The sequence below is a fragment of the Pan paniscus genome, chromosome 4 (genome assembly GCF_029289425.2).
Source record: "Pan paniscus chromosome 4, NHGRI_mPanPan1-v2.0_pri, whole genome shotgun sequence".
Lineage (NCBI taxonomy): Eukaryota > Metazoa > Chordata > Mammalia > Primates > Hominidae > Pan > Pan paniscus.
The window spans coordinates 113,012,985-113,036,751 of record NC_073253.2 but is presented as its reverse complement, the minus strand read 5'-3'; the positions used below and the strand labels follow the sequence as shown (position 1 = coordinate 113,036,751).

The window sequence follows — 23,767 nt, the reverse complement described above, 5'->3', positions numbered from 1 at the left end:
CGCTGCATTTTTGTTTCTCTTGCTGGTTACGTAGTCACTTGCAAATGGACAGCAATGCTACCTTTGGTTGATGGATGTAATACTCATTTCATTGAGGGAAGAGGAATAGGATCCGAAAAGAACTAAGCTAAATACAATCTACAACTACAAAGACAGTTAACATTTCCATTGCCTAAAAGAAAAAGCCTCGAATATAAACCTACTTGGGGTTTCAAAAATTGGCACAAGACCAAGAAAGATAAGAAATTTGAAAGCAAATTTTTCATAAAAACTAGGCAAATCATAGATTCTTTTATTATTGCTTTAGGTTCTAGAAGAATGTAATTGTGAATTTCCTTTAGTTGCGTTCTGTCCCTTACTCATAACTATTCAAATGCAACTTTTTGTCATGAATGATAATAGATTCCAATCTAACATAACATGTCTTGCTCTGACATTTACAAACACACAGCTGTGGGAACAGATAAATCCAGCACAATGTTTATTTTCTAAGTGTGTGAAAGGAAATGGGATGCTTCTGCTTAATAAACCTCATATAGCATTAAACATTTAAACATCATAAGAAATCTGTCCCTAAGAGAAAAAAGAAGTGATAGCATAATCTGAAATGTCCATTTCATTATCTAACATTATGTTATATTAGTGTCTTATGAAACATAACATATGCAGTAGCTTAGAATCAGGTAACATTAAATTGCATTTTCTTCAATTCACATATTTGCAAAATGAGAAAAGGACTCCTAATATATGCAAACATTCAAAACTTCTATTAAAAATTCAGATAAAGAATGAAATAATTTGGCTCTTAGCACATAGTTGAAGAAAGACTTGATTATCATATTTGCCTTTTAAAAATGTAACTATTAGATATTTCCAGTGATAAACCACCCCTGAAGTTAAAAAATCTCCTGAGGATTACATTAAACAGCCAGCGACTTTATCCATTATGTTTTTCATTCTTTCTACACCCAATTTTCATCATTTCCAATTACACCATTTCCATTGCACACACAACTACCTTGACTTTGACTTAGCAAATGACAAATATATAGCGAGGAACACATTCATTCAAGGAACAAAAGACATCACACACAAAACAGCTGTTTTTGTTTTGTTTTGTTTTTAATATGTAATTAAAACACAGTTCCTCCCTAGGCTTACCTTAACAGTGCATGCACTCATATTCCTGGCTATCTCTGAGAATATATTATTTAAAGATCAATTGTTTTCAAAAAGAGGTAGGGAGACAATTTTGTCTCCTAGGGGACTTCTGGCAATGTCTGGAGACATTTTTGATTGTCATCACTTTGGGATAAGGATTGCTGCTGGCGCCTAGTGGGTAGAACCCACGGATGCTACTAGATATTCTACAACACACAGGACAGCCCCCAACAACAAAGAATTATCAGGCCCAAAATATCAATAGTGCTAAGGTTTTGAAGACTTGACCTAGATTAACATGTCAATGCCACATTATCCCGAACTTTTCTTCACATCTTTCCTTTGAGAAGGTTTTTGCATCCTGTAATATAATTTTCTTCTAAAGCACCAGTTAACTGCCTATGCTTGTAATGGTCAACTATTTCATGTCAACTAATTTATGTCAACTATTCAAACTCCTGTAACTTGTTTTTACATGCAAGTTGTCTTTCTTTATTCATTATCTCCAGTTTTATGTAGTGCAAAGAGACTAAACTGATGGCCCCTCTATTTGCTAACCATGTAACCAGCTATATTAGTCTGCTTGGGCTGCCATAATGAAATTATACAGATAGTCTGGCTTAAACAACAGAAATATTTTCTCACAGCTCTGGAGGCTAGAAGTCCATGCTTGATGTGTTGACCAAATCAGTTTCTGGTTTAATAAACATCTTCGCTGTATCCTCACGTGGCCTTCCTTCCTCTGTGCTCATGTAGAGAGAACTAGAACTGTGGTAGCTCATCCTCCTCTTAGACGCCGGTTATATTGGATTAAGGCATCACCTTTTTTATATCATTTAAACTTAATTACCTCCATAATGGTCCTATCTTCAAATACAGTCATTTTGGGGATTAGGGCTTCAACATATGGATTTTGGCAAGGGACAGAATTCAGTCCACAAAACCAACCTGCACGGTCTGTAGCAGCTTACCTATTTCTTTCCAGAATATTCCATGAACAACAACAAACAACCCTGGGAAGGTGATGACACCTGTGACTGACCATTTTCTGAGCTTACATACACTCTGCTCTGGAGGATGTTATTAAAAACCTCTCTGTTTGTTAAACTCTCACGTGAAATTTATGATATGCCTACGTAGAGTCAAACTACTTCATCTTACCAAAGAATGCCTAAAGAATAAAAAAAAAAATCAGGAAATTAACAGTGGGATATTCATGTTCAAGGGGTTTCAGTAGCACTTATTCTGGGAAGAAATACAACAGTTAACTACCCAGATTTCTCCTGAACTCTTTTTTTTATTCCTGAATCTGTCTGGATGCTTACCCTAGCTTGTGGCAGCTGCCACTTTCCTGATGTAGTGAACACTGTGCTGTGTTCAGGCCCGCTTTCCAGGAGTCCCAAGATTGTTCCCTACAGTGTAGAAAGTGCTCTCAGCTAAGCCTTTGATGCCCAAGCCCACTCTGAGACTCCACGGCCAATGTCATGGTGCCTCCTTGGAGCAGCATTCATACAAGGACTGTTCAAGTATATGAGTCTGATCCCAGATCTGGGCAACTTTGAGGGTAAATCCAAACATCAGGCTCCTCATGAAGGAGGCTGAGGTTTTGGTATTCCTGCACTGGAGCCCAGCTTCTTCCTCCACATGATCCACCTTCGTTCCCTTCCTGGGACATTTCCTAATAAACTTTATGCATACTAAACTTTATTTCAGAGCCTGTGTCTCTGGGAACTCACCTGAAGCATCAGATTTGTTAGACTGCCTCACCCTTATACTGTAAGGAGCATATATTTTGTACAATAGTACCTATTATATATAAAAATAGGGAGTACTCATGACAGTGAAGATAAAATTGGGATTTAGACCTTCATTGTTAAATAAAATGTGTTCAGCCCAAATAAGTGCTTTCATTTCTTTCTATGTGCTAAGGATTTTAATAGAAGGCTATATTTATTCCCCTTCCTAACACAGATTCAGTGTGCTGATGATTATTTGCTTGTTGGATACAAATGTGGAAGGGTATAATTTTCTAACAGTTATTCTTTTTTTCTCTCTCATTTTTTTTTTTGACAGGGCTTAGATTGATGGACTACTAAGCTAATTTATAGGTTCTGCTGTCTGAGATAGGTCTCCATTTCATTATCAGTGCTGTCTCAGGTGGAGAACCGAAATCACTGGGTATTCAATTAGTTATTGAATCTTGACACACCAGGTGCAGGGGTCACTCCACAAAGCAGTTGCTTTTGAGTAAGAAAACACATTCAGAAAGGGGTTTAAAGAAACTTTGCATTGTTGAGCCATTTTATGATAGATTACCTGAAATGGCCCATGTTCAACATCAGAGCTGGGCTGCTTTGACAGTAGGTAAGAGGATAAATCAATGTATTTGGCAGTGTTATAAACAAATTAATACGAAAAAGGAAGAAAAATTGGGCTTTCAAGAAACTTCCAGAAGTACTCTCTAGATTTAGATAAAACAGCCTCCATGTTGTGAGGTCCTCCAGATTTAGGAACAGAATAATTCAGTTTTAAATAATACAGAATCTTCTCGCAACATAGCCCTTGCCCCGTCATGTCTTAATTTGACTACTCATTAAAAATTAGCAGGTAAAGGGGGAAATATGCACAAATCCCCAAATATTTCATTATTCAAACTTTAATAATCATGGAAATGTCAAACATACATCATGGGAAATGGGGGGGCAGTTAGGGAGAGGAGAGCAATGTTCTGTTTTTCTTGCCCTTTATTATCAGAATTAATAGCTACTGGTAAAGTCTAAATGGACAAAATAGAATGAAACCTATTTCAAAATCCTTCTATCTTCAGTTTTTACAAAAATCCACCTAGCACAGTGCCAGGCTCTGATGAGGTGCTCCACAAATGTTGATTAGAGGAAGGAATCTATGAAGTCCTTGATCCATATTTAAAAGCACAAATTAAACTTACCATCCAGCATAAATCATATTAACTTTGTGGACAAATCCACAGAGCAGGGAAGGTTTATTATAAAACATGGGTCCCTCTAACCCCTTCAGCTGCCCTAATCTGCCCTCTGTCAGACAAAACAGGGATAGATGAGGGAGGGAGAGAAGAGCAAGGCAGTTGCTGCTGACTCTACCTCTACCTACCCGCGCCCGCCCCCCATTCTTTCACTCCCATCTGGGGAAACAGGTGAAAATTAGATAAGTCACCTGGTGACACCAGTTTCCATTGTTCTTTTACAAAGAAAGCTAACCACAACTCCATATGCCTGCCTGCTCCAGCAGCTCTATCAACCCCTTGAAGTGCTTTGAAGGCCTTGTCACAGGAGCCTGTCATTATCAAAAAACCACTCCTCTGATTGTACAGTCTTTGTGCACATGCTAAGTAATTGATCTTCTCACCTTCCTTCATTCTCCTGTATCAAAGGAGAGTAATTTTGTTTAGACTTTCTTCTCAAAAGTCATGAATCCCCTTTGGGAAATCTTCAGACCGTGTCCACACAGATTGTATTCCCAGGAAAACATAGCGATACCATCCTCCTGTTCTTTCTAGGAACAGTAGTAACTCTTTGCTTTAATTACTATGTGGGAAAACAAAGATGTTTTAAAATATCATTGCTGGTTTATTTCCAACAGTTTATCCCCATCTCTCAGTGATATACATGCATCTCCATGTCTGCAAAATATTTTCTCACTAGGCCACAGTGTCCAGAAACATACTTGTGTAATAGAAGTTAGACTACATTCTGTGCAAATTGTTTTTTTTCCGTTCTACTTGGACCAAAATCACCAAGTAGATTTGACTATTTACCTGTAAATATGCCCCCTCTCCTATGCTTTAGGTTTTCAAAAATTGATATCTCATGCTAAAAAATTTGCCCATTTACTTTATGGAAAATGCCTACTTTCTCACTTGCCCCTTTGTGTTCCATCAAAATTTGCACCTACTCCTCCTGTAACATCAAATGTGGGATATTAGACAAAGAAGTTGAGACCATTTTAATACATTAGAATATGCCGCTGAAACCTTACAATAAAACACTTATTTCCACAATCACCTGTGCTATATTCTAATTTAGTGCATTATTAAAGTATTATTAAAGTCCAAACCAAAGAAATTAACATAATTTTGTGAAAAAACTTTAATTAAAAAAGTTTCACTTTTGTTCTCTGCTTGTATTATTCAGATAATATCCTTCATCTCAAATTCCCCCAAATCATTCATTTGTCCTATTTTATTTTGTGTCTGAAAAACCTGGTGAAGTATTTTGACATTTTATTTTAGACCTAAAGCATGAAGTTTCATGGCCTGTAACCTCAAATTATTTCCAGACTTTTTAAGATGTCATTCTCTGTAAATGTTCGTATACATAAAAGCAAATAGAGTTTTATTGAAGAAGTATTACTTCTCCAAGCTAGCTTCTTACATTTTTTTAAATATACCTCATTTAAAATGCATGTTTTACAAAACTTGTGAGACTAACTTGTAAGACAGAACACACTAGAGGAACTACCACATTTATGAATATAAGTAAAAAATTAAATAATGACAAACTGTTTGAAACATTGAATTCTGGCTGGAAATCTAGATAACCCAAACTTTGCATCTAGTTTGGCTTTCAGATAGGATAAACAATTGTCTCAATTTTCCCAGGATTATTCCATTTTTAAAACTGATAATCTCACATCTTGGGAACCCCTTAATTCTGGGAAAAACTCAGTCCTGGACTGTTGGTCACCTTTTTTCCAGAAGAGCATACAAAATATCACCAACAATGTATACCTTAGGTTTTTAATCACCTACTTTGAGATCACTAGAAGAAAACAATCAATATGGATAAAATAGGCAAACCATTTGAGACCTGTAATAAAATATTGCACAGTTTGATTATTCATAAGTGTCTATGGTAGTCAAGGATCTCAGACTTCAACTGGGAGATTATTTGTCACATGTTTTGTGAGTGGATACTGTTTCAACTGGCAGAGTGCGTGTGTGTGTGTGTGTGTGTGTATACACATAGACAAAAGCAGGAAAAAGGAATTACAAATTCACAAACTTAAGGAGTGTTTGGGATCTAAACGGTGGTGTGAACACAAAATAAATCTGATATTTGGGGGCAGCACTGAAGCCAACAATGATTTTGAAGTAGAAAGAGTACTTAGTTACAAAACTGAGACCTGTGTAATGTGCATGCTAAATAAAAAGTTTGAATCCTAAATTAAATCTTGGAAATGGAATGCCTTCAATATTTCTGAATTTATATAACTAGAGTCTACTAACTAAGACCTGCTCAGCATTTCCAGAATGAAATTCTCTCTTTAAAGAAAAGATATAAATTGTTCTTGTGCCAGGCGGCATGGAATGGAACATTAAGGATGTACCCCCAAGGACCTGGAACTGGAAACAACGGACTATATATAATTTGGATAGGGATTTGAGGACAGTTACTCCCAATTTTCAACAACAATTTTAGATGAGTGTCTGTGGAAAGTTGCTTATAGTTTATTCTGAGATCACATAGAGATCACTAATGGAGACCCATTTTAGCTACTAGAGCTAACTGTCTAACAGACTTCTAATAGTTTCCTATTTTGCTATTTTCTAAGGAAAAATTTCATATTTTTTTTAGTTTTCTCAAACTTCCTACTAATCCCTGCCATCTACTTTACTAGACAGTTTTGCTTTATATTTTTCAGAAAATAGTGATCAATTCTGTAAATTCTCAACCAACGAAGTTTCCTACAGTAACACACATTTTTCTTCATTCTCTTGTTACAATGAAGGAGGTTCCCCTACTCCCTTCTAAGACCGCTCAACAAAATCTGGGGGATTCATCACCTACAGCCCCGGGAAATCAGACCACCCAATTTCCCTCTCATACTTTCCTGCTTCATTCATTAGTATGTTAACATTCTCAAGTTTTTCGTTTATGGAAAAAGAGCCCTTCATTCATTATAAATATGTTATATTTAATAAACCAAGCCTATCACTCTTCCTGCTTCTTCAAAGCAAATGCTTTAAGGTTCCCTTATAAATAAAATAAATTATGTATTAAACCATATTTTCTGTATTGAGTCAGACATCAGTAACATAATGGTAAAAGGAAACACATTCACTTGAAAATTTAGAAGCATATTTCTAAACAGCTATGGATATACACACAAAGAAATTTTAGTGAAAATTAAAAAATATTTAAAAGCAAAAAGAAATATTACATGTAAAACACTGAGATGCAAATAAAACATTAATTTAAAGAATTTTATGGTCTGAAAAGTTTATATTACAATAAAATACTGATTATTATTTGCATATTGAGCAAAGAATAGGTTTCACATAATTCAAAAAGGACACAGAAAATAAACTGGAAGACTGGATCAGTAGCTGCAACACTAGAAAGATGGCGGAGCAGGAGCAAAGAAAAATCCCTTTGGTTCCAGAAAATCTCCTAAAAAAAAAAGAGGAAAGCTTATCAACCCCTCAAAGCTACCCAGGCAAAGCAGACACTTTCGGCAAAGAAGGAGCAGAGGAAAGGAAAATAGCTCAGGTTTAAGCAACTGGAATTCTTCCTACATGATTCCCAGCAGCAGAAACGTGACAAGGTGCATCTCAGATGACTAGAAGTGAAACCTCATGCCTTGGAATTGCCAGATAAACATTCCTTGGCCTTTGTTGTATGCATCGAAAGGATTGATGGCATGAGTTTACTGGTGCAGAGAACCATTGCAAGACTTCACGTAAAGAAAATTTTTAGTGGTGTCTTTGTAAAAGTCATCTCACCACCCACCCCCGCCACACAGAACCTAAAAATGCTGTGAATAGTGGAACCTTATGTGACCTGGGGATTTCCAAATCTGAAGTCTGTCTGGTAACTCATTTTGAAATGTAGACAAGCCAAGGTCAATAATAAGACCATCCCTCTGACAGACAACACAGTGATTGAGGAACATCTGGGGAAGTTTGGTGTCATTTGCTTGGAAGACCTCATTCATGAAAATGCCTTCCCAAGAAAGCATTTCCAGGAGATTTCATGGTTCTTGCACCCTTTCCACCTCTCAATGGCCCTTCATGCTACCAAAAGAAGAGTGGGCTTCCTCAAGGAGATGGGCACACCTGGCTATCGGGGTGAACACATCAATCAGCTCATCCGCCAGCTGAACCCAGGTGCCAAACTGCAGTAAATTGTTATCAATTAAATGGAAGCATGTGCTTTTGTATTGGGGGGGGGGGGTATTTTTATCAAGTATCTTTGGAGAAGATTATTTCCTGCTTTATCTTCAAAAACTGGAAAGGAAGGGTCAAAGACAATACAGTAGTTGGCCAGGTGCAATGGCTCATGCCTGTAATCCCAGAACTTTGGGAGGCTGAGGCAGGTGGAGCACCTTAGGTCGGCAGTTCAAGACCAGCCTGACCTTGGAGAAACCCTGTCTCTACTAAAAATACAAAAATTAGCTGGGCATGGTGGTGCATGCCTGTAATCCCAGCTACTCAGGAGGCTAAGGCAGGACAATTGCTTGAACCCAGGAGGTGGAGGTTGCAGTAAGCCGAGATTGCCCCATTGCACTCCATCCTGGGCAACAAGAGTGATACTCTGGAAGAGAAGAGAAGAACAGAACAGAACAGTACAGTACAGTACAGTACAGTACAGAACAGTAGCTTATGTTCATGGCAAGCACCTCTCATCACAGTCCAGTTCCAAGGAAACATTCCAGCATTTTCTATACTGGCTGCTGCCTCATCTGAAATCAGCACATTCCATGGAGGAAGGAGTCCTGCTTTGCTGCATCGTCTATTCCAGGGTTTAATGTTGGTAAATGAGCAACTCTAGCATTTGTACAAGGCTCCCTAAGACTCCTGCAGCAGTCGACCAAGCCCAGGGACATAAATGAATCTAGAGTTTCCTGGGGCCTTGTTTTGAAAAAGACTTGAAATGCACACAGGAAAAAAGGCACAAAAACAAATGTTCCTTTGTCACTGCAAAAACAAATAAAAAATAAAAAAGTGGAAGAGTGGAAAAATAAAGAGAACTAAATGGAACAAAGTAGAAAGCAAGGCTATATTAAGAGATTAATAGACTAGAAACTGATTTTAAGAAAACCTTTAAACCTTTAAAATATAAAAATATCAGTAAGATTGATTTAAAAAAGAAAAAGAAAGTATAAAAATCAGAAGCAACTTATTTATCAGCAGATAAATAAATTAGGCTACATTCAGTCAATAGCATACTATTCAGTAATTACAAGTGAATTACTATTATAGCTATCAAGATACATAAATTTCAAAAACAGAGTACAGAAGGACACTTTAAAAACTTTCAAAAACATGCAAAAAATATGTTTGTACCCATAAACATATTGATATTCTTAAAACATGGTAAAATCTTAAAACATCCACGAAATAAAAAATCAGGAGTGGTTTCTTCTGCAAAAACAGGAAATAGAATGGAGTTGGGAACAGATACACAAGAGAAGGAGGCAAGCAAAGGAAGGAAGAAAGAGAAAAGAAATGGAAAATGATCTGTAGCACATACAGCAAGGTGTTAAAAATTAACAAAGCTATGAGGCATGTACCCTAGATTTAATTATATTATTGTTTATATTTTTCTCTAAGCTTATATACTTACTAGTTCTTCTGCCTCAGCTGCTATGTACTCTTTAACGCACTGAAATCTAACTTCTCGCCTTCCCCATTCCTCTGAGATGCTCTCAACCAGGTAAAATGTGATCATCTTTTATTATTTCAATAGCTTTTGGGGTACACGTGGTTTTTGGTTACATGGGTGAGTTGTATAGTGGTCAAGTCTGAGACTTCGGTACACCAGTCACCTCAGTAGTGTACATTGTACATTACTTCCTACTTGTAAGTGAGAACATATAGTATTTCATTTTCTATTCCTGAAATGAGATTTTCTTACTGCTAAATCTAAATGTGTTTAATGTATTCATTGTGGTAGGCAAAATAAAACTCTCCCAAATGTCAATGTCGTAATCCTGAGCCTGTGAATGTGTTATTTTATATGTCAAAAGAAACTGAGATGTAATTAAGTTAAGGTGAATCAGACGAGGAGATGATCTGGTTTATTCAAGTAAGTTCTATCTAATTACATGAAACCTTCAAATTGCAGAACATTTTCCAACTGTGGCTCAAAACAGAGACTGAGATTTGACAACAAAAGAAGGATCAGACAGATGTGATGTTGCTGGTTTTGAAGACTCAAGAAGAGCCACGAGCCAAGGAATGAGTGCACCACCTAGAAGCTGAAAACGGCAGGGAGCCGGATTCTCCCCAGAGCCTCCAGAAATGATCACAGCCTTACTGACTCCTAAATTTACCTCACGAAGACCTTTGTTAGATGTCTGATGTTTACAATTACATGAAAACAAATTTGTGTTTGCTAAGCCACCAAGAGTATAGTAATTTGTTACATCAGCAGTGAAAACTAATAGATTTATCTTACTTTATTTTTACAGCTTGTGATATAATTTACCATTTCTTTCTTGAATTGATCTCCCATATTTATTTTATATTTCCGTAGGTTATTAAGAAACAGATGGTGTTTGGTTATATGAGTAACTTCTTTAGTGGTGATTTGTGAGATTTCGGTGCATCCATCACCCAAGAAGTATACACTGCACCCTATTTGTAGTGGTTTTTTTTCTCCCACCCCCCGAGATAGGGTCCCACTCTGTCACCCAGGCTGGAATGCAGTGGCGCATCTCTGCTCACTGCAACCTCTGGCTGCTGGGCTCAAACAATTCTCCTGCCTCAGCCTCCAGAGTAGCTGGGATTACAGGCACCTACTGGCACACTTGGCTAATTTTTGTATTTTTGGTAGAGATGGGGTTTCACCATGTTGGCCAGGCTGGTTTTGAACTCCTGACCTCAAATGATCCTCCCACCTCGGCTTTCCATAGTGCTGGGATTACAGGCGTGAGCCACCACGCCTGGCCCTATTTGTAGTCTTTTATCCTTCACCCCCTTCCTAACCCTTCTGCCTGAGTCCCCAAAGTCCATTGTGTTATTCTTATGCCTTTGCATCCTCATAGTTTAGCTCCCATTTATGAGTGAGAGCATATGATGTTTGCTTTTCAATTCCTGAGTTACTTCACTTAGAATAGTCTCTGATCTCAGCCAGGTCACTGCAAATTCCATTAATTCATTGCTTTTTTGTGGCTCAGTAGTATTTCATCGTGTGTGTCTGTGTGTGTGTGTGTGTGTGTGTATATATATATATATATATATATATATATATATATATATATATATACACACCACAGTTTATCCACTCATTGATTGATGGGCATTTGGGTTGGTTCCACGTTTTTGCAATTATGCACTGTGCCGCTATAAACATGCCCATGCAAGTATCTTTTTCATATAATGACTTATTTTCCTCAGTAGTGGGATTGCTGGATCAAATGGTACTTCTACTTTTAGTTCTTTAAGGAATTTCCACACTGTTTTCTATAGTGGTTGTACTAGTTTACATTCCCACCAGCAGTATAGAAGTGTTCCCTGTCTACTGTATCCATGCCAACATCTACTATTTTGTGATTTTTTGATTATGGCCATTCTTTCAGGAGTAAGGTCATATCACATTGTGGTTTTGATTTGCATTTCCCTGATCATTAGCAATGTTGCGCATTTTTTTCATGTTTGTTGTCCATTTGTATATCTTCTTCTGAGAATTGTCTATTCATGTCCTTAGCCCACTTTTTGATGGAATTGTTTGTTCCATGTTAGAGTTCATTGTAGATTGTGGATATTAGTTCTTTGTCAGATGTATAGCTTGTGAAGACTTTTCCCCCACTGTGTAGTTGTCTGTTTACTCTGCTGACTGTTCCTTTTGCCATGCAAAAGCTCTTTAGTTTAAGTCCCAGCTATTTATCTTTGTTTTTATTGCATTTGCTTTTGGGTTCTTGGTCATGAAATTCTTGTCTAAGCCAACGTCTAGAAGGCTTTTTTCCAAAGTTATCTTCTAGAACTTTTATAGTTTCAGATTTTAGATTTAAGTCCTTAGTCCAACTTGAGCTGATTTTTTAAGATGAGAGATGAGGATCCAGTTTCATTTTCCTACATGTAGTTAGCCAATTACCCCAGCACCATTGTTGAAAAGGGTGTCCTTTTCCCACATGTTTTTGTTTGCCTTGTTGAAGACAAGTTGGGTGTAAGTATTTAGGTTTATTTCCAGGTTCTCCATTCTGTTCCATTGGCCTATGTGCCTATTTTTATACCAGCACCATGCCATTTTGTTGACTATGGCCTCATAATACAGTTTGAAATCAGGTAATGTGATTTTGCTTAGTCTTGCTTTGGCTATGCGGGCTCATTTTTTGGTTCCATATGAATGTTAGAATTGTTTTTTCTAATTCTGTGAAGAATGATGGTGGTATTTTGATGTGAATTGCATTGAATTTGTAGATTGCTTTTGGCAGTATGGTCATTTTCACAATATTGATTCTATCTATGAACATAGGATGTGTTTCCTTTTGTTTGTTTTGTCTATGATTTCTTTCAGTAGTGTTTTGTAGCTTTCATTGTAGAGGTCTTTCACTTCCTTAGTTAGGTATATTCCTAATTTTTTTTTTTTTTGCGGCTATTGTAAAAGGGGTTGAGTTCTTGATTTGATTCTCAGCCTTGTCTCTGTTAGTGTATAGAAGAACTACTGATTTATGTACATTAATCTTGTATCCAGAAACTTTGTTGAATTCCTTTATCAGTTCTAGGAGCTTTCCGGAGGAGTCTTTAGGGTTTTCTAGGTAAACAATCATGTGATCAACAAACAGTGACAGTTTGATTTCCTCTTTACTATTTGGATGCCCTCTATTTTTTTTCTCTTTTCTGATTGCTCTGGCTAGGACTTCTAGTACTATGTTGAAGAGGAGTGGTGAGAGTGGGCATCCTTGTTTTGTTCCAGTCCTCAGAGTGAATGCTTCCAACTTTTTCCCATTCAGTATTATGTTGGCTGTGGGTCTGTCATAGATGGCTTTTATTATATTGAGGTACATCTCTTGTATGCCAATTGTGCTGAGAGTTTTAACCATAAAGGGATGCTGGATTTTGTAGAATTGTTTTTCTGCATCTATTGAGATAATCATACGATGCTTGTTTTTAATACTGTTTATGTGGTGTATCACATTTCTTTTTTTTTTTTTTAAGAGGAAAATCTTTTTTATGGTATAATAAAACAAGGCCAAACAAAAAAAGCTCAATAACTATACATCTCTGCAGATAAAACATGTAGACAGATGCAGCTGCCTCGAGTGGCTCAGGTTCTATGAGGAGGGCATTAGGACACCTTGCCCTCCACAATAACAAGTGGTTTCATTCTAAAAGATCCCCAGATGAAAGCAGGAGGATTCCAAGGAAGGGTGAGATGAAAGAAGTCCTATGACCTGAACGAACTCTTAACAGCACCTTAAATTATGGAGACCTCGTCTTTTGGTCCCAGTTTTCCAGGTCTGACCCTTCAGTGTCCAGATAACCACCAACACCTGCCTGGTGGGGACACATGGGCAGCAACATGGAGCGATAGTGCGCAGCATGGTAGACACTGGAGGGCAGACACTGGATAACAGTCTTTAGGCTCAGCCTGTCACACAAGTGCATTCTCAGAGCTCCACAGACAGCACCCCACTGCTTTTGGCCCACTGGTGTCCAGCCAAAAATAGGCTGGCCAGGCATGGCGGCTCATGCTTGCAATCCCAGTGCTTTGGGAGGCTGTGGTGGGAGGACTGTGTGAACCCAGGAGTTTGAGGCTGCAGTGAGCTACAATCACATTTCTGGACGTGTATATATTACACCATCCCTGCAACCCTAGTATGAAACCCACTTGATCATTATGGATATTATCTTTTTGACGTGTTGTTGGATTTTGTTAGCTAGTATTTTGTTAAGGATTTTAGCAACTATGTTCATCAGGGATATTGGTCTATATTTTCTTTTTTGGCTATATCCTTTCCTGGTTTTGGTATTAGGGTGATGTTGGCTTCATAGAATTATTTAGGAAGGGATCCCTCTTTTTCTTGGTATCAAGTCTTCTTTGAATGTCTGATAGAATTGTCTGGTCCTGGACTTCTTTCTGTTGGTAATTTTTTTAATTACCACTTCAATCTTGCTGTTATTGGTCTGTTCAGGGTATCTACTTCTTCCTGATTTAAACTAGAAGGGTTGTGTCTTTCCAGGAGTTTATCCATCTCTTCTAGGTTTTCTAGTTTATGCATGTAAAGGTGTTCATAGTAACCTTGAATGATCTTTTGTATTTCTGTGATATCAGTTATAATATCTCCCATTTCTTATTGAGCTTATTTGGATTTTCTCTCTTCTTTTCATGGTTAATCTTCCTAATGGTCTATCAATTTTATTTATCTTTTCAAAGAACCAGCTTTTTGTTTTATTTATCTTTCATATTTTTTGTTTCAGTTTCATTTAGTTCTGCTCTGATCGTGTTTTTTTCCTTTCATCTGCTATGTTTGTATTTGGTTTGCTCTTGTTTCTCTAGTTCCTTGAGGTGTAGACTTAGATTGTCTGTGCTCTTTCAGACTTTTTGATGCAAGTGTTTAGGGCTCTGAACTTCCCTCTTAGCACCACCTTTGCTTTCTCCCACAGGTTTTGATAGGTTGTGTCACTATTGTTGTCAGTTTGAAGAATTTTTTTAATTTCCATCTTGATTTCATTATTGACCCAATGATTATTCAGGAGCAGGTTATTTAATTTCCAGGTATTTGCATGGTTTTGAAGTTGGAGTTGATTCCCAGTTTTATTCCACTGTGGTCTGAGAGTGCTAGATATAATTTCAATTTTCTTAAATTTACTGAGGCTCATTTTGTGGCCTATTATGTGGTCTATCTTGGAGAAAGTTCCATGTGTTCTTAAATAGATTGTATATTCTGCTGTTGTTGGATGTAATGTTCTGCATATATCTGTTAAGTCCATTTGTTCCACAGCATAGTTCAAATCCATTGTTTCTTTTTTGACTTTGTCTTGATAACCTGTCTAGTGCTGTCAATGGAGTATTGAAGTCCCCCACTACTATTGTGTTGCTATCTCATTTCTTAGGTCTATTAGTAGTTGTTTTATAAATTTGGGAGCTCCAGTGTTAGGTGCATATATGTTTAGGATTGTGGTATTTTCCTAGTTGGACAAGGCCTTTTACCATTATATAATGTCTCTCTTTGTCTTTTTTAACTGTTGTTGCTTTAAAATTTGTTTTGTCTGATATAAGAATAGCTACCCCTGCTCACTTTTGGTGTCCATTTGCATGAAATGCCTTTTTTCCACCCCTTTAAGTTTGTGTGAGTCTTTTTGTGTTAGGTGAGTCTCCTGAAGGCAGCAGATGGTTGGTTGGTGAGTTCTTATCTATTCTGTAATTCAGTATCTTTTAAATGGAGCATTTAGGCCATTCACATTTAATGTTAGTATTGAGATACGAGGTACCATTCCATCCATGCTATTTGTTACCTGTATACCTTGGATTTTTGGGGTTTTTTTTGTTTTTTAAATTGTATTTTTGTTTTATAAGTCCTATGAGATTTATGCTTTAAAGAGGTTCTGTTTTGATGTGTTTTCAGGATTTCTTTCAAGATTTAGAGCTCCTTTTAGCAGTTCTTGTTTCTTGTTTTGGTGGCTTGGTAGTGGCAAATTCTCTCAGCATTTTTTTGTCTGAAAAAGACTGTATCTTTCCTTCATATATGAGGCTTAGTTTTTTTGCTGGATACAAAATTCTTGGCTGATAACTGTTTTGTTTGAGGAGGCTGAAGAGAGGGCCCCAATCCCTTCTAGCTTGTAGGGTTTCTGCTGAGAAATCTGCTGTTAATCTGATAGGTTTTCCTTTAGAGGTTACCTGCTGCTTTTGTCTCATAGCTCTTAAGATTCTTTCCTTTATCTTAACTTTAGATAACCTGATGACAATCTCCCTAGGCGATGATAGTTTTACAATGAATTTCGCAGGTGTTCTTCATGCTTCTTGTATTTGAATGTCTAGATCTCTAGCAAGGCCAGGGAAGGTTTCTTAGATTATTCCCCCAAATATGTTTTCCAAACGTTTAGATTTCTCTTGTTCCTCAGGAGCACTGATTATTTTTAGGTTTGGTCATTTAACATAATCCCAGACTTCTTTGAGGCTTGGTTCACATTTCTTATTCTTTTTTGTCTTTGTTGGATTGGGCTAATTCAAAGACCTTGTGTTCGAGCACTGAATTTCTTTCTTCTACTTGTTCACTTCTATTGCTGAGACTTTCCAGAGCATTTTGCATTTTTATAAGTGTGTCCATTGTTCCCTGAAGTTTTGATTTATATTTTATGCTATCTCTTTCCTTGAATATTTCTCCCTTCACTTCTGTCATTTTTTTTTTTTTTTTTTTTTTGTATTTCCTTACTTTGGGCTTCACCTTTCTCTGGTGCCTCGCTAATTAGCTTAATAATTGACCTCCTGAATACTTTTTCAGGTAAATCAGGGATTTCTTTTCTGTTTGGCTCCATTGCTGGTGAGATAGTGTGATTATTTTTTGGGCGGGTAGGGAGGTTAAAGAACCTTGTTTAGTCATATTACCGGAATAGGTTTTCCGGTTTCTTCTCATTTGCGTAGGCTCTGTCAGAGGGAAAGTCTAGGGATGAAGGCTGTTGTTCAGATTCTTTTGCCCCACAGGGTGTTCCCTTGATATAGTACTCTCACCCTTTTCCTATGGATGTGGCTTCCTGAGAGCTGAGCTGAAGTGACTGTTATCTCTGTTCTGGATCTAGCCACCCAGCAAGTCTATCAAGGTCCAGGCTGGTATTGGGGGTTTTCTGCCCAGAGTCTTGTGATGTGAACCATCAGTGGGACTCTCAGCCGTGGATACCAGCACTTGTTCTGGTGGAGGTGGCAGGGGAGTGAAATGGACTCTGTGAAAGTTCTTACTTTTGGTGGTTTAATGCATGATTTTTGTGCTGGTTGGCCTCCTGCCAGGAAGTGGGGCTTTCCAGAGAGCATCAGCTGTGGTTATAAAAGGAGGAACAGGTGGTGGGCAGGGCCCTATAACTTGCAAGAGTATATACCCTTTGTTACCAGGATGGGTAGCGAAGGACCATTAGCTGGGGGCAGGGCTAGGTGTGTCTGAGCTCAGACTCCCCTTGGGCAGGTCTTGCTATGACTGCTGTGGGGGTTGGGGGTGAGGTTCCCAGGTCAATGGAGTTATATTCCTAGGAGGATTATGACTGTCTCCATTATGCAGGTTGTCAGGGAACTGGGGGAAAGTCAGCCTCACTTAGCTCCCTTGCAATCCAAAGGGCTGGTCTCACTTTCACCATGCTCCCCGCAACAGCATTGAGTCTGTTTCCAGGCAGTGGGCGAGCAGGACTGAGAACTTGCCCCAGGCTACCCACCTCCCAGCAGCAAAATCAAGTATGGCTTTCCTTCTTTCTGCACCTGTGGCGTCTGCACACCATATTCACACCCTCCCCTGAGTTCTGGCCAGGAGGCTTCTCTATCAGTTCAAATTGTTACAAAGTTTATTTGGAGGTTTCCTTCTCTGTGTGGCCTTTTCTCAGCACCTCTAGTTGCCTTCCTGGAGGACCCCTGTGAGACCGGGCAAAAATGAGTTGCTAGGGGACCCAGCGAGCTCCCAAGGCTTTTCCCGCTGCTTCCTCTACCTCTGTATTGCACTCAGCTTTCTAAGTTGACTCAGCTCCAGGTAAGGACAGAATCTCTCTTAATCTAGACCTTCAGTTTCCCCAGTGTGGGTTTGTGTTGAGGGGAGGATGATCTCCCTTTCCCACTTCCACAGTTTGGGCACTCACAGTATTTGGCGTGTCTCCCGGGTCCTGCAGGAGCAATCTGCTTCCCTCAGGGGGTCCTCTCAGGTATCATGATATATTCCTGCAGTCATTCTGGAGCAAAAATTCATGATGCCAGCCTCCACATGCTGCTCTGTCCATCCGAGTCGGAGCTGCAATCTAATCCTGCCTCCCGTCCACCATGATCCTCCGCCTCTTCAATTTCCTCTAATAGTTCTGATGCCCTATTCTTCTGGTTTTCCTCCTTTGTTTAGAACAGACCCTCCCCTCAGTACATGTGTTAGTCTATTCTCACACCGTTATAACAGAATATCTGAAACTGGGTAATTTATAAGGAAAAGAGGTTTAATTGACACATGGTTCCACAGGCTGTACAGGAATCACAGCTGTGGAGGTCTCAGGAAACTTACAATCATGGTGGAAGGGGAAGGGAAAGTGGACACGTCCTACATGGCTGGAGCAGGAGGAATAGAGAGAATGGGAAAGTGCTTTTAAACAGCCAGATCTCTTGAGAACTCACTCACTATCACAAGAACATCAAGGGAGAAATCCACTCCATGATCCAATCACCTCCCAGCAGACCCCCTCCTCCAACACTGGGAGTTATAATTTGACATGAGATTTTGGCATGACAATTACAATTTGACATGAGATTTGAGCAAATCTTTTTTTTTTTTTTTTGAGACGGAGTCTTGCTCTGTCGCCCAGGCTGGAGTGCAGTGGCGCGATCTCGGCTCACTGCAAGCTCCGCCTCCCGGGTTCACGCCATTCTCCTGCCTCAGCCTCCCGAGTAGCTGGGACTACAGGCGCCCGCTACCACGCCCGGCTAATTTTTTGTATTTTTAGTAGAGACGGGGTTTCACCGTGTTAGCCAGGATGGTCTCGATCTCCTGACCTCGTGATCCGCCCGCCTCGGCCTCCCAAAGTGCTGGGATTACAGGCGTGAGCCACCGCGCCCGGCCTTGAGCAAATCTTATCAGTACCCTTTCAGGATGACCCTTTTTCTAACTATTAACAAATATTGGCATAACACCAGTGATTCCTCTTCATCCCTCAAATTTCAATCAAACTCTTTGCCTTGGTTCTGTCATCTATGCTAGCGGTTCTCAATCAGGGGCAATTTTATCCTCCAGGAGGCATTTGATGATGTCTGAAGATATTTTCCTTACAACTGGAGGGTGCTACAGACTTCTGGAGGAAAAAGACCACTAAACGATACACAGGACAGCTCACCACATAAAGAATTATCCTGTACAAAATGTCAATAGTGCCAAAGTGAAGAACCCTGATCTATGCTCCCTGCTTTAAATATCATATAGGTGAATGACTCCAAATCTTATTTTTCAACTTATATCTTTACCTACAACTGTAGACTTGTATATATATCGACAGCTCTACTAAATGTAATTAAAATAAAAATCTCTCTCCCAATTTATATTAAACATTTTAAAGTTCTTATAATAAATAACGACTCTATTTGTCTCTATTCCAAACTGATATCTGGAGTATAATTTGTGTCTCTTTTAAATCCTGTCATTCCCCAAATCACATTTTTTTTTCTTGTCTAAGATTCCATGTAAACATTGACTTTTTTCCATTCTTCTTAGAAGGTATGTTGTTTTAAGCGATCAAGTTTGTAGTAATTTGTTACAGCAGAACTAGAAAACTAATATATTCATCTAATTTTATTTTTGTAGCTTTTGATATAATTTTCTACATTTTTCTTTAAATGCTCTCTTGAGATAATGATGGAGCCATATTATATAACTAACTTTAACATAATTAGCTTTACTCATTCTCTGAAACTAAAGAGGAAAAGTATACTAGAATAGCATAGGCAATTCCACCCACTATTTCACTTCAGAATCAGAAAGAGGTCTTGGTTCCTGCATGTCTCTTTCATGCGTGAGCTATTTGCTTCCCTAAGTGAGTCTGGACTTTTCATAGAAGTACAATATAACACTAAATGTGAACTCACCACCCACTCAAGCACACAGCAGACATATTCCAATTGGAAAGAAAATTGCCTGTGTTGTGACTATTTAGAGATGGTATGTTGATCCCAAACTGGCATTTTCCCAGTTAATTTTTAAGGAGTTTCTGACAACCTTCAATGGTGTTTGCTTTACTTACTAAATTTAGAAACAAACTCATATAGGTGTGAGTCTGGTGCTTCAAAACAGCCAACTTTCCCTCAAATGTTCTACAGCAGCCAGGGTAAATTCGAACGAAAAAGCTAGTTATTCTGACCCAGGGTTATTTTCAGAGGCTTCTCATTACTGAGAGGGAAAAATTCAAGCTCATTTTTATGGAATAAAATGCTATATAGAATCCTATTTTGGTTTATAACTTCAGCATTATGTCTTATCATTTCTCTTTTTCTAGGCACAGAATATTAGCACTATCAAATTAGTAATGTTCTCAAGAAAGCTTAAGTCTAACAAGAAATGTAGGATATGTTAAAGAATTCTAGCACCAAAGACTTACTTAAGTTTACAAAGATAGCTAGCTGTTGGGGTGTATTTAGTATATTTAGGGAGAATTTAGTGGAAAATAAAATTGAGTGGTAACCTTCCTGTTGTCTTGGAATTGGACCCAATATGAGCCTGTACATCTTTCATTCTACATCATATCAGAGGCTGGCTGACTCACAATCCGAATCCCCTGTCTACATCAATATAAAGGTGCAACAGTAAAAGAGGAATGAGAGTGAGAATTAGTCAGTAGAATCAAATGTGATTTGCCTAGCTGAGGCTTTCCATCCCATAGGGAAAGGCAATGGGTTAAAAGAGGTTGATAGGGTTAGAATTAGTCTCATACACTAGGCAACTGGGCAATGAGGAGGCTTCCAAAGGGCCTTCCAAAGAATTAACACATGTATTAAAGGGGACTTTTGGAAACAGCCACCCCAAAGAAATGCTGTACTTCTGTCATGCCCAATTCAGTGAAAAGATTTTCTCTTTCCTTTAATGTTTCCTTCCTGCCCCAACGTTGAAGTGAGAGGAAAAGGATTAAAAGAGCTATTCGTACCTAGGTCCCTCCAGCCAAGGTCAAGGCTGAAGGAGAGATGAGATCAGAGGTTTAAAGTGGACCTGATTGTGATTTTAATTAACTGAAAGGGACTAGAAAACTGTGCAATGATTTAGGAATTGGGACGGATGATTTGATATACATACATATATGTTATTTGAAAGAGTGATGGGAGAAAATTCTACTTCAAGTTTAATATCACTTCAAGCTATGATTATTCAATACATGGCTTAACTCCAACTCTGGTATTAAAATATCTAGGAAAAAAAATCACCCAGGAGTACAGTTTGGGGGAAAATGCTTGTAAAATTATCTGTTCACAGGCTGAGCATGGTGTGGCCTACACCTGCAATCCCAGCACTTTGGGAGGCTATTGCAGGAGGATCACTTGAGGCCAGAAATTTGAAACCAGCATGGGAAACACAGCAAGATCTCTACAAAAATAAAAATTTGCCAGATGTGCGTATAGTCCCCGCTATTTGGGAGGCTGAGGTGGGAGGACTGCTTGAGCCTACTGCGCTTCAGCCTGGGTGACAGATTGAGACCTTCTCTCAAAAAAATAAATAAATAAATAAAACAAATTAAAAATAATCTAATCATGAAAGTAGCAGACATTCGTTTTAATCTTAATTCTTTCATTCTGCTTATTAAAGATTATAGGGAAGAAAAATTTTTTTTTAAAGTCTTAATTTTATCACTCTTGGAACGCTGCTGACATGAAAATGTATATTGCATGTAAATGGTAAAAGAAAAAAAAATGTATATGAAAGTCTCTGATGTGAAATACAAAGTCTACTCTCTCCTTCCCACATTTAATCACATCCATATATTTCCTCAAAATTAACTACATTTTTAAAAATTTATCTTTCTAGTAAAGCATTTATACTCACATATATACATTTCTTTGTTTATCTTCACCAATGGGATTCCATATTTTTCATACCCAAACACATAGATTTACCTCATTCTGGGTTAATAGCTATAGTATATAGTTATACATTTTAACTATCTCCTGACTGATAGATATTTAATCTGGCTTTATTACTATTATGAATAGTTATGGTAATAGTAATGTTAATATCCTGTACAGCTATCTTGGCATCTTTTGTGAAATATTAAAGATATCTTGTTTCCTCATATATTTGCCAACATTGAATTGCATCAAAACCTTTAAACAGTTGCCAATCTGATAGGTTAAAATGTTATCTATTTATTACTTTTATTCATATTTATTAAAGTGAGATTGAATTTTAATACACTGTTTAACATTTATATTTTTAGTCTGAGAAATAGTTACGTATATAACTTTCTCACTTTTTTAATATAATTTTTTTTTTACTAACTTCCAGGAGATCTTTGCAAATCAAATTTGCCTTTTGCCTGAAATTAGCCATGTACTTATTTTTCACAATGTATCATCTGTCACTTAACTTTGTCTAGGTTATTTTTATCATATAAAAGTAGTGCACTATTAAGTAGTAAAACCACCTAAAACTTTTCTTTATAGATTCTTGGTTCCTGTCTCATTCAGAATGGCCTATTCTACTCCAATAAATACATTTATCTTATTGTTGCATAATATCTTTATAAATAAATTCTTACAATTAAGGATTTTGGTCATCTGGGATTTATTTTGTTATATATGCATATACATATAAACACACAGATACAGACACATATATACATGCATATTATATGTCTTGTTAGCTTTCTTAATCATCTTTGTGCAATAATCCTTGTATTCCTCACATATATGAAATGAATCTTTATCATATAAAAAAAGACCAATATTTCTTAATTCAGGGACAAGACATCAACGCCCAATGTTAAACTGTAGTTTTGCCCTTTTGTAGAAGTAGCTAATGTAACTTGAAAAACTTCAGAAGATATATAAAAATTGTAAATGAATAGGGAAAATGGTTACTTTTCCCAGATAATTTGAATATAATACTAAAAACAAAATCCACTAAAAAAAACTGAAAAAATAAGAATTCAGTAACTGGACTGGTGATGAAATAGCAGTTTTTCCAGTGGGCTCATTCTCTATAGTATTATATTTATTAATATTGAGTCATTTTTTAATTCATGGCATGAACCTTAACTGGCTATTTTATAATGCTGCATTATACTTGTATATCATTTAATTCAATTTGCTAATACAGGCATTCCTTGTTATCTGAATCTAGCCCAATCCTGCAAATGAGTTGAATACCAAGTTTTTAAATAACAGGAGTCTTTGTTCTATTATTTTAACTGTAAAAAATAATTCATTCCCAAGCCATTTCAAAATCCCAACCAATTTTTCCTCAGATACTAAGAAAACACCCTTAAACACTTACATAGTAATTCACTGAGAATTCCCTTATTGTATGATATATTCAAGACATCAATTGTCAATTCAATAAACACATGAAAGGGCATATTTGTAAGTAATATACATAAAAATCCTGCATAAGAATGCAATGAAAGAACATTAACTATAAATTACATTTTGAGTTGACAAGGGAAAAATAAAGACTTAGAGACATCATGAAAATTCACCTGAGTTGGTTGCTAGTTAAAGCAGAGAAACCCTCACCCAACAAAGAAGGCTTAGTCCCTGTGAGATGGGGTTTTCAGGAAAAGGAGCTAGTACAGGATTTTTATAAAGCCAAAAACCTAAACAACTGTAAGTGAAATTACTAGTGGATTTCAATGAAGTTGTATGATTGGTTGAGTCCAGATGGCCCAGGTAAGTCACACACTGCAATCGCAATGTAACCATCAGACTATTTCTCTGAACAGACTAGTTTTCTAAGAAGAGCACCTGTATTCTTCCTGCTG

General features: G+C 37.6%; 1 pseudogene; it reads left to right on the top strand.

Moving 5' to 3' along the window:
* Nucleotides 1-7,523: 7,523 nt before the first annotated feature.
* LOC100986500 (large ribosomal subunit protein uL30-like 1) lies at nt 7,524-9,635 on the top strand (annotated as a pseudogene).
* The last annotated feature ends 14,132 nt before the right edge of the window (nt 9,636-23,767 follow it).